General features: G+C 40.1%; 1 protein-coding gene across 3 annotated transcripts in view; it reads right to left on the bottom strand.

Annotated features, from left to right (window-relative positions):
* The window catches only part of rgs3a (regulator of G protein signaling 3a), a 194,823-nt gene that overhangs the window by 87,098 nt on the left and 95,056 nt on the right, over nt 1–12,669 (bottom strand). Inside the window, exon 1 of one of the 3 annotated variants that reach the window (XM_049604586.1) lies at nt 10,889–10,934. The exons of the other annotated variants lie outside the window; for them this stretch is intronic. The gene's annotated coding sequence lies outside the window, so the exon portion shown is untranslated. Of the gene's footprint in view, nt 1–10,888; nt 10,935–12,669 lie in introns of those variants that run through there. 3 annotated transcript variants of the gene reach the window in all.

Here is a 12,669-nt window from a genome sequence, read left to right on the forward strand (position 1 = left end):
ACAAGGTTAAAAATTGCACTTTCATTGGAGGGGAACTTTAAGAATAAACAATTTCTAATTAAGTTCCATAGACTTCTCCATAACCTCACATACTTTTTACAACAGCAACAAGCAGCAAGATGTTAGACTTCCATGGAAATAATGACAGGTGAATTCACCACAACTTCACACAGATTGTGGTCAATGATAGGACCATGAACTGGACATCACTTGGTGCCATCTATCAACTGCTATTTGCCCTGTTTCAAGGTCCAATTCACAAAAGATATTGCGCTAACGATATTGCAGCGCAAACATGCAAATAAAGTTATGCAGCTGAGTGTAATCTTCCCTGTTTTGCATCTGATTGCAAACTATAAATGCTGCCTTTGCAGCAGGAACACAGTGGGCAGAACAATGGCTCAGAGAAAAAAAGAAAATTAAAATTTGCAGACCACCAGCTACAGGTCCTGACTGATGAGATGCAGAGGCATGCCTCAAAACTTCCGGCAAGGAATTTAAACGTGACAGAGAGAAACTTCATTCGTGTCAGTGCTGGCTGTGACACCCTTTATAAATTCGCTTCAGTTGCTACCAACTTTCTAACACACTGACAATTTTACTGAAACTGCATGTGGCTGTTAGTGCTGATGTTTTTGGACAGCCTTTGCGAGGGGCCAATTTTGCGCCAACTGTATGCATATTGATTAATTTGAATATATGCAAATAGCACATGAGCACTGAGACAGTATTTGCTTGGCAGTGTAGTGTAGTGCAGGTTTACTGGTGGCAAAAGCCACACAATTCTTTTGTGAATTTGCGTATAAATGTAGAACACGCCTCCTCATGGAAACCCCCTTAGACATAAGGACTCATGTAATTCAGTGCACACTGATACAGCTCATTTCTGATACTACAGTTCATGGCTATGGACCAAATTATGGGATCGCCTTATTGCATTATCTACTGAAGCACAAAATACAGGATATGGCTCTCAGGGTACCAACCATCGAATCACTACTCAGTCATCTGTGCACTAAAACACTCTCATCCACTGTTGCTGGTGTATCTTTTTATTAATACTCACTTTTCTGATTTAAGTATGAAATGAAAAGAACCTTTTGTGCTCAAGTACATGTTTTTCTGTTCCCCCTCTTTCCAATTTGATCATTTCCATCTACCTCGGCTGCTCTGCTTCCGGCGTATCAGGGAAAAACATTTGTATCCTGACATTTTTGGGCACGAGTCAGGCTATAAATAGGATTTTTTCCATTTTGTTCAAGTCTTCAGAGATTGACTGGAGTCCTCAGGGCTTTTCTTGACGCTCACTGCCCTGGTCAGTGGTGAATCATGATGCTAGTTTATTTGCCTGTTTCCTGGCTGCATGGGCTATTGCATGCCATGCTGTGTTGCTAGCCCTTGGACTATCTGTCTCTTTCAATGTCACTCAACATCCTGTTGAAAATGGGGATGCTGCTGTTGTAGGGTCTTGTGTCTGTGAGTGTTTGGTGGTTAAACCTTGTCAGTGTTAGTGATGCTAATGCAGGGTAAAAAGGCATTTAAAGCCTGCATTAATGGTAGCAACGTCAAGACGGGTTTGCCTTGATGCAGTAGAAAATGTAATGTGTACAAGGCGCAGATGTGTGTGAATGGAGCAGAATATGTGTACCCAGGAAAAAAAAATAAAACAAAAGAGTTACGGTGAGAGATAAAGAGATAAAAATGAAGACAAGTTTTCAAGAAATAAATAGACAAAAACAAGATAGAGAAGCAAAGGCCTTTATGAAACTGAGCCAGACTGTTTTCAGTGCACCACGAAATGATGAAATAGGGTCTTTTTCAGAGCGGAAAGAAATCAATGTTGATGTTCTTTGATATCCATCATTTAGACTGGATCTGAGTCTATAAGGATGAGGCAGAGGCCATAATACTTGGAACGCATGCACACACACGCACACACCATCTTCAATGTAAACAACTAGCCCCCAGGATAACCCTTGTGATATTGCTGTCTGTAAAAATCTCATAATTCTATCTAAGGTTATTTTTCTGTGGGTCATGGAGGTCAGAAAAAACTCTTCAAATCCAAGTGGGTAAAGTGGAGAGTGCACAGTTATCAAGCTTGCAAGAATCCTGTATCACTTTGTTCCTGAAGAGGTTACACTTGAGGACAGACTACTGGTTTCTTGAAAGTTAAGGCTGGTATCACAAATAATGTGTGGCAATGTTGGTCGTCCCACCGCTTTGCTCCAAAAAAAGAAATATCTCAAAAACTACTGGATGGATTACCATTGCACAAACATTAATGGTCCCTTGAGGATGAATCGTTATGAATGTTACGAATCTGTTACTTTTCCTCTAGCATCAGCAGCAGGACAGAGTTTCAATTATTCAGTGAAACATCTCAAAATCGATGGTTTACAAATTCCCACATAACTGATACGTGATGCACTATTGTCTGATTAAGATAAGATTTCACACGTTCTTGGTCTTCTGTATCCTTTGAGGCTCAGTTAGTAAGTAGTTGGGATGAGTAATACTGTAAAAATAATGCAAACGCTCAGGCTTTCCAGAAAACATTGCCTCATATGGACAGGTTTTTCCGGGCAACTCCCCACTGTCCCACATTAGAGAAAACACATCTGCGATGGAGTAGTTTAAGGTCCCAGAGGCCTGCATGCACCTGCATCCACACACATTCACAGACCCAGCTTTAAAGTACCAGTTGAACTCTTACAACACGGTCTTACTGTAGCTTCTGCAACAAAAAATTATTAAAAACCAAAAACAAAAAGGTAACCAGCTGGGACTCTCTGCTCTGTGAGTCATAGTAAAGCACAGGTCTCAGAGCTTCATGAGGGCTTACATCCTAATCTGTCAAAGAGAGGAAGTGTGTATGTTTACACAGTCTCGTTGTGTAAATATAAGGCATGCATACTATACTATAAACCACTTACTGACATCATTCGCATTTTGTCTTGGGTAAAGAGAAAAGATGGGGAAATAACTACGGATGATGACAGATGCAGAAGAGCATAGAGGTCACTCTTATTATGAGTAATACAGCATTCACAGAAGTGCATTTCCTTTTGCATCATATCTTCAAAATGAATTATGCTCTGCTAGGAGACTACTAATGATAATGTATTTGTCTCTAGCTATCAATTCCAGCAATCAATTTCCTTCTCTCTCGCTATTGCTGTTTACTTTTATGACACATTTTTGTGCTGTGCTGCCTGTCTGTATTATTGCATCTATCTGAGATAGTTTTCCTGACAGTGACTTACACATCATTGAATTACATCAGTTAAAATAATCGGTCATGCAGGCAAATGAGTAAACTGTTGACAGCTGGTCACGGACCACATGTTTTAGGCAGCAATCGTCTGGAGCCAGCTGGAGCTTTCTATAATGTTGGTGCTGCAAGAACAGCTGTCTTTTAGTTTGAGCCAGATTGAGGAGCTACTTCACTTTTGCACTGCATTCAGAATGTTTGTTTTTCTTTTGGGATTAAAACAAAAATACCAGTAACTTAAATAATCAAAATGAATCTGAATAAAATGACATTATATTCACGTTTGGACAAAATAACCTTCAATATTTGGACTGTTTTGAGTTTGAAATGAATTCACTCCGACCTCCTCGACTCTGTGGAAGCAGATCTTGGAAGATTTTCCTGTAAAGGTCACATTGTTGCTTAGCATTAAACAGCATCCGCTCAGTGACCTAGGCTGCAGCCCTAGAAACAATAAGTTACCCTACAAGACAAAATGTAATTTGTCAGTCTCAGCAGCAGAGTCAGGTCATAAATGAAGCCCTCATTTTAGAAATAACAGGGTGACTACTTATATTATTCATAAAATGAATAAAAGGTATGTTTACACAAAGAACCCTACATTAGCTAAAATTCTGTAGATAATGGTTCCTTTATTCTGTCTCCTACTCTAGTTCACCCCTGTTTATAAATCCACCCACCCGAGAGATAAACATGAGAGCTAATGAAACAAAATTCAATGAATGGCCACTGGCCTGCCATGGAGTGGCTAAAAATACAGACAGCATTTCCCCTTAATCAGATTGATTAAAGTGCGCCCTGGTTGAAGCCCTCCCCCTGAGCCATCTGGCACATGAGTTTTCAGTGTGTCATTGGACTGCTGTCAACACAGCTCACCTAAGCTGCCTCAGCACAGGTTAGCATGGCTACAGTGACAGCTGAAGTATGTAATACTTATGAATGGGCACACTTTAAGGTTTCGTTTTACTATACTGCCTGGAAATAATGACCCAGTTCTAATGTGTTTCTCTCATGTGGAAAAGATGCCATCTATAGGGTCATGCTTTAGAAAACACACTTATTGTTTTCATGCCAAGGGTTAGATGAGAGGACAGTCTCATATCTGAGACAATATGCAAACCCACCACCGGGGTTTGAATCCCCCCCACCCTGGGTTCGAACCAGGAGCCCAGGCGACAATGCTAACCACTGCACCAACATGCCACCCTGTAGATTATCCTAATTTAGCACAAATACTTGAAACAGTTATGTGCCAAAATATTTCTTGGTTGGGAGCAGGGACTTCCTAAGGTCTCCTCATCAGTTCAAGGCTCCGAGGCAACAACTCTAGGAAGTCACTGCTCCTGCCCGAAATATTCCAGCACAGAATCCCCCTTGACAACACAACTTTTAAATTTGTTTTTTTTTTTATTACAAACATAATGCAACATGCTAATAAACAAGCTTCAGAGGTGCTAGGTGCTTTTTTTTTTTTTTTTTTTTTACCAGAGAGTGGTTCAGGGGTGGCGTTTTTTGTAGGCCAACACAGAAGTTAACATCACCCTAGTTATGGATTATTACACAAAATAAGTACTTACATAGATTGATTAGGTTCATTTTGTCTTCCTTTTAGAATTGTTCAATATTTTCTTATCTTCAGACAAAAAAGTGTACGAGATGTTTCTTTTACCTGCTTGACAGTTTTGACTGTGACTCCAGTCTTCCTCAGAAGTGTCATCTGACGAGTTGCTGACGGCCAGCTGATAAATGACATGTCAGCAAAACACCTCTTACACTTTTTTGTCTGAAGATAAGAAACTATTGAACAATAAGTACTTACATGTTTTGTTCAGCAAGATTATCTTTACAAATGAACAGCACGTTTTTGATGTTTGAAGTGTAAATGCAATCACCAGAAGTAAAGGCTAATGTTACGTAAACGAACTACACCGTGGTCGCATGACTTCAATGTCCCCATTGCAACGAGTCTGTAAAGGTGGTCAGCATGATGATGTTCTATAGGCTCATTTAGCCACTTGTTAGCAACCACCTTTTTTAAGACATGTTGACCTTTGCAAATGACAATTTATTAGGGGGTATTTACTGACATATTTTATGTTAAATCAATTGTCAATCAACATTTATTTCTATAGCCCTTTACAAAACCTAAAGGTACCCAAAGTGCTTAACAACAGTGTCAAATAACAATGAAAGTACATGAAGTACCAAAAAAAATGTTATGAAACAAAACCTGAAAGTCTCTTAAGCTTGTGTTAACTGTAGACCTCATTTCAGGCATCTACCCAAAAGCCCATTAAAAAAACTCATTGACTTCACAACCTGGGTGCTGGGAGTGCAAAAATGCTAACTCATCTCCAGGTTTAAGGACTCATTATTCCTGCAGCATTCTATTATACACCCAAGCTAGTTGTTTCCCCTTTCCTCCTTATGCTAAGCTAAGATAATTGTCTGCTGTCTGTAGCTTCATATTTAGTGTACAGATATGAGAGTATACTTAGTCTTCTTATCTAACTTTTGGCAAAAAAAAAACCCCTGATCTGACAGGAATTACATCATTGACATGACAATGTAAACTGATTTTTTTTTTTTTTTTTTTTTAGGTAAACATAATTTGCTTAGAGGGCCTGCACTTCTTGCTCTCAATGGCTGCACAACTATCACAGATGAAGACATGAGCTAGTAGGGCATTGCCATGGGCAACAAACCCCTCCCAGCTGACCCTCCAGGCACATATCTTCCAAGCCCTAATCACAACTCCAACTCAGTCCCAGCTTCAATTATCTCGGTCTTGTTTGCACTCATAACAGATTTAAAATTAGTCCTGCTCTTGGGATGGACTCCTGTCCGTGGTTTACTCAGCTACACGTGAGTGTTTTGACTGTACACATTGGAGGCAGATAGGGCTTACTTTTAAAAGTCGATTGGAAACAAACAGTTAAAAAGTCAAACACAAGAGAGAGAAGCAATGAGAAACACACAGGAGGAAGTCTAATGTGCACACCACTGAAGATGAGTGCACTAGAATGAGTACAAATATCCTCATTGTGGCAATGTTAATCTCTATAAGGCATTAAAACAGGTCAAAATGGAGACATAATGCTGTCGACCGCACTTGCTATTACAGGGTTATGATAATGACAGTGCGGATACTGTAGAGTATATTTTGTTTTTGTACTATTATAAATCTCTATAATGGCTACCCAGATACTTTCCAGAGAATAAAAAACACAGTTGAAGGAATGGTGAAGTATAATAAAATGTGAAGTGCCGGTTATATCAAGTGTTATCATGTCCAGCTATCCTCCTCAGAGATGAAAAGGGTTTTTTCCACAGCAAGTCCCTATACACCGTCACACTGAACAGCGTCACACCCTATTAGTCAGAGCCTATACACCAGTGCTGAAGATGGTATTGTGACTGGAAATCTCATCACAATTAATTGGTTAAAGATAAAACAACCAGCATGTCATCGTCCTATTATTTCAGCCCTACTTGATCAGCACACCAGTACAGCCATTATTCTTAAGCCTAAAACCTTTAGAGAAAACCTTCATCTTCTCTTCCATGCCTCTTCAGTGGGCTATAGAGTTTGGCCTCTAAGTGTTGAGGCTTTGTAACAGCAGCATTTAATGGATTTATGGCTTCCAATTAGGTGACATGTACAAAAAAGCTAATGATGCTTAAGTAGCAAGCTGACTTGTGGTACAGTACTGGATGGGGAGGCCACTCACGTTCTGTTCTCCTGGAGGTTACACTTTATCAGTCCCTAAGGGGAAATTCAATTCTGTCACTCCATTGTCATACACACACAGGCACAAACAGGACCAATACATGCATTAAGTGCAGGTTGGGGGTTTGATGCCTTGCTCAAGGGCTGCTAGGCAGTGCCCAGGAAGGCAAGCTGGCACCTCTGCAGCTACCTGTCCACACTCCATATTTGGTCCGGACAAGAACTTGAACCAGCAACCCCCCAACCCAATTGGGACTGAGCTACTGCTGAATCCTACATCATCTTCTCATTTTTCAGCATCGGTCTTTTCAATTTCCTACCCACTTCGTAGCCACACTATACACAGAGGTATAGCTCTGAGGATGATTGATCCACCATTGTTAGTTCAGACTAAAGTATCTCAACAGCTATTGGATGGATTACTATGAAATTATTGTACAAATCGGTGATCGCTATAGAACGACGCCAACTGATTTTAGAGATCCTCAGACTTTTTCTCTAGCACTACCATGCAACCCAATCCCCCCAAAAATTGGTCAGTATTTTACGTTTCTTCATACCATAGATATGTCTCATTTGTACATTATTATGTAGTAGATATGTTGAAACTCGATATTTTGCTTAGGAAAGGATCATGTTTTGGCCTAAAATACCCAGTTTTGGTGCCTCAATCCCCACCAGAAAAGCAGCAATGTCTCAGTAAAAAACAACAGCTTTTCATGGCACTATCCCAGGTGGGAAAATAGCGTTAGGTCACTTGAAAGGCTGCTGTAAACATAGCAATGACTCACCCAAAAAACACAAGTTTTGGTGTTTGTAGGTCTCTAACAGTGGTCTGCAGCTTGGCAGGCATGTCACCTAGGCAGTACAGCATCTACAATCCCCTATATTTCCCAAATAAAGTCAGCTAATATACTATGTTAGAAACTTTGATATAGTAAATACAAAAGGTAAAAATGTAATGTATTAGTGGTTTGCAGAAATGTACAAACACCAACAATTTCTTCCTGCAAATGAGCTGAGCCATGAGGTTAACATTTTTGGTTTTTAGTGAAACGTCCTGACAACTATTCACTTTTTGCCATGAAATTTGGTAAAGATATCCACGGTGCCCATACGTACCCATATGAATATGGTGATCCCCTCATGCAGTAATATATAGCAATATCTACTACATGGATTGGGCAGTTTTGTACAGACGTGGTTCCCAGTCATACATCTGACAACATCAGGAGGTTTGGTAAGGTCACGGTAATGGAGGTCAAGTCTGGTTCATGCATGACTGTCTTATGACTGCACTGAGGAATGGCTGAAAAATTAATTCCTAAACTTGTGAGTCTACATAATCAAAAACCAGTGGAGGTGGACACAATGAACAATATAGTTCAATCTAATACAAAAGATGTTAGAGACTTTGTTCAGGTTGGCGTTGACCTCCAGTCCCTGTAATGCTAGGGTACAGGTTCTGGCTTCAGGCTCAATATCATATGTGGCTTCTCAGAGGTAACCCTCAATGGAGCAACTAACTGTCAATAAATTGCACCACACACAAACAAATGCATGTTTCATAATCCACCAAAAAGAAAGCATGGAATGCAATTTCCTCTCAACTCAGTGGCTTTCCCACACTCTTTCATCTATTTCTAGTTTGTTTCTCTGGTTTCCAGCTAAGAGCTCTTCTGTGGTTTGCCCAGACAAAGCAGCCGTGAAGAGAGCATGCAAACTGGAGTCCTTGGCCTGATGCCTTTGCTATAGCCACCGGGGGAGGATGATAAGCACATGACAGAGCCTCGAGTAGGTTTTCTGAAGTCATGTACTGTTTCTGAAAAGTTTTTTCCAGTTCGCTTTTTTTTTTTTTTTTAGCAACATTAGTTGTGCGTGTTTTCTTTCGTCATAAGCATTACCCGGTGATTTCATCCATCATTTCGCCTCTTCACATGATTGTATCAATTGTGCTTTTATTGCATAAGCATGAATGTACTAACTTGAGCCTTAGATAAGATTAGCATTTAGGTCAGTGCACATAGCTTTTTTTTTTTTTACACTCAATCTGTGATTTCGACATTTGGCTGGGATACGTACATCACTAACTCTCATGTGGATTTAATGGCTGTGCATTTGATAGTTGTTGTGAAAACACTGTATTGTTAAATACTGTTAGTACGTACATACCTACGAAAATGATATATGAATTATTCATTTAGAAATTACTTCTGCACACTTTCCCATAAAGGTCAGTGAATAATTTAGATGCTGGTAACCATTTACGCTGCACCTGATGGAATAGGGAGGTAAACCACAGTTTAGTACAGCTTAGAAGAACACTTTCATCACCAAAACCAATACTGCTGGGTGAGTTGTTTGTGTCGTAGATCTCAATGCAATCACATTGCTATGATGGAGGTCTCTAAGTGATCATATTTAGATGTATAGTCACTGCAGTCCTGCCAATCTCTGCTGGCATATTAAATCAGACAAAAGCAAAGAACAATTTATGTTGTGGGCCAACTGTAATAAAAGTACATCTCGGTCCAATCAGACCCTCGAGAGACTGTCCCTGCCCCGGCCATGTTATTAATGGCGACCATAAAGTGAGTATTTTGCTGACAAAAGCCTCTGGGTGCGTATCATTCACACCCAACCTTCAGAGTGCAAGTGACAGCCTGTATGTCATGCAGTCAATGATGTGCCTGAAAGCACAGAGAAACTGCATACACTGTTCCCTATGTGCACACACAAACAGGTATAATAAACAAACTTATAAATGTGCATCATTGTAGACATTTTTAAGATCTCGTCCTAGTCCTAGAATAAGCATCCAAAGTGAGTCTTCACTCAAAGTAATAAATTCAAAACTGCAGCATAATTTCCTACGAACACCGCATGAACGTCAGACTAGGCAACCAAGAACACTGTGACCTTTTCTTGCACAGACCTCTTGCAAAAGAAAGAGACTATTTGTATGCACAACATTGTGCTATGTTAGCCTAATCACAGAGCTCCCTTGCTGTTACACAGCCTACACGTAAGCCATCACACTGTGATTTCACCTAGTTTGGCGGCATTGCTCTGCATTTGCTGCCTCCTATCTCATCTCTTCTCAATCACCACATTCTCCACACTGTTTCAAGTGCACAAAAGACAATTCATGTTTCGAAATCAATAACTGCAAATGCCATATGAAATGATTTGCATGCATGGGTCGGGAGTGAAATCGTCTGTTACAACTGACCAATGAAGCAGCACAAATCTGATAGATGTCAGCAATGTACGCAGGCTACATTAAGACGAGGTAAGTAGTTTTAGTCATTGTTACTGCTGTGCTTTGGTGGGTGGAGATTATTCAAGGTTTTATGATCATTACTGACAACTGCACTGCGCCTAATGGTTTCAGCGGCAACTTAGGGGAAATAGTGGTGAATGAGTGACCATGCACTTAATGGAATTCGCAGCTTTTAGAGAAACTTCACACATATCAGCAGCCATTATCAGAGCCACATTTATACGGCACAGGTTGATTCAGTGTAACACCAGGAACAGCAGCAAAATATATAATATTAATGTGAAAAATCAGCACCACAAAGCCCACTGAAAAATTACACTGTGGTCAGATACATTACATCTGACATATAATAAGCCAACTGTATGAAAATGATTTTGGTTATAACTCAGTTGAGACTATGAAAAAGTCACTTTAAGGTCAGACAAAGTAGCATTCACTATGAAGTCATCTTTTCTTGATAACGTATTTCCCATGCTTGTAAAGTGGTACTATGATTTCTTCCTGTTTCATGCAGTTGAGCTGCGCTGTGAGAATAACACAAATCTCCATCTCTAAATCTGTGAGTGCACCCTGAGCCAAACCATCAATCAGTCGGACTTACATCTCCAGAATCAGACAGCAGGTGCTTCTGAAGAGAGCTCGCCTCCCTAACGAACCGTTTCTTAGGCCCGACCCGGTCCGCCAAGTTGCCCATAACGACTCTGTGATGAACCGATGCACTCCGCTACTCAATAATCTCATATACTCTCTTCGTTCTCTGTGTTTTTCGTTTACCTACACAACGCTTTTTTGCTTCCTCTCCTCCTGCGTCACTGACACACTTACACACACACACACACACACACACACTTGACTTTCCAGAGACACAATTGCACCCCCCCCAAACACACACACACTCCTCACACGTGTAAATCTGGGTTAGATCAGTTCCGTTTTGAGCAAGTGCTAAAATAGGATGACCTCCAGTGATGGAGAAGGGCAGCAGTAGACAAAAGGAGGGGAGCGGACTGTGACAGTGTCGGAGATGGAGCGCTTAAGAGAAGGAGACTGACTTTTGCATGATGAGGAGCCATCTGGGAAAAGCTGTATGTGGTGATATGTAGGAGTCACATATGTTGCTGTGAATCAGTGCAAAGTTCCAATCTTGGTCCACATGGATTTCTGTTAGTGCCTGCATCTGTGCATGTGTTAATGCATTGTGCAGATATGTGTGTGTGAATGGAAGTGTGGGATATTTTTTTTAATGTAGCAATCCAGCACAAGTTATTTATAGAGGTATAAATATATTATTAATGCAGTGTATTTCCAGCCTAGTCGCTAGAATAGAGGGGTGGCATTGTATGTTTCTGCAAACCACAGATACCTTACATTTGTACGAATCATATCAATGTTCCAAAAGTGATGTAGTTCTGATTACATGTGTCATCTAGAGGTGGAGGGGATGGTGAATGGTGTGACACCCCACGAGATGGCTGCCAAGCTGCAGACCACTGTTTGAGACCAACAAACAACAAAACAAGTTGTGTTTTGCAAGACATTGTCAGCATTTCCAACACTGATTGTGCCACCAAAAGTGGGTACTTTGAGCCATATCACGACCTTTTCCTAACCATAACCATGTTGTTTCTTTCCCCTAAACATAACCACATATTAACCATGGTGTTACTAAAATGTAAAGTTTCAACATATCAGCTTTATAATTACATACAAATGTTGGTAACACTTTACTTGAAGGTATCTACATAAGAGTGACATGACACTGTCATAACTATGACATGACACGGTCATGAACCTGTCATGAACATTATGAACATGTCATAAATACGTATGACTGCTGTCATTAAGTGTCATTCGTTTTTTGTAATGACAAGTTGACATTGTTTGGATTGTCTAAGTTGACATTAATCAAAGTGACATTACCAGAAGTTGTCTTTGTCATGACAAGTTGACATGAAATTTGTTCGGGATGTCCTTATAATGACAACTTGACATTAACCAGGATGATATTACCAGATGTCTTTGTCATAACAACTTGACATTAACAAGAAATGCACCTCTTTTTGTGTTTATGACAAGCTGACATAAAGATTATTATTGTCATGACAAAGACATCTTGTGGTAATATCATCCTGGTTAATGTCAAGTTGTCATAATAAGGACATCCCAAACAAATTTAATGTCAAGTTGTCATGACAAAGACAACTTCTGGAAATGACACTTAATGACAGCAGTCATAAACGTTTATGAGATGTACATAATGTTTATGAAAGGTTCATGACTGTGTCATGCCATAGTTATGACAGTGTCATGTCACTCTTATGTAGATACCTTCAAGTAAAGTGTTACCCAAATGTTACACATCCGTGGTCTGCAGAAACATAC

This window comes from Epinephelus fuscoguttatus, linkage group LG18 (genome assembly GCF_011397635.1).
Source record: "Epinephelus fuscoguttatus linkage group LG18, E.fuscoguttatus.final_Chr_v1".
Classification (NCBI taxonomy): domain Eukaryota; kingdom Metazoa; phylum Chordata; class Actinopteri; order Perciformes; family Serranidae; genus Epinephelus; species Epinephelus fuscoguttatus.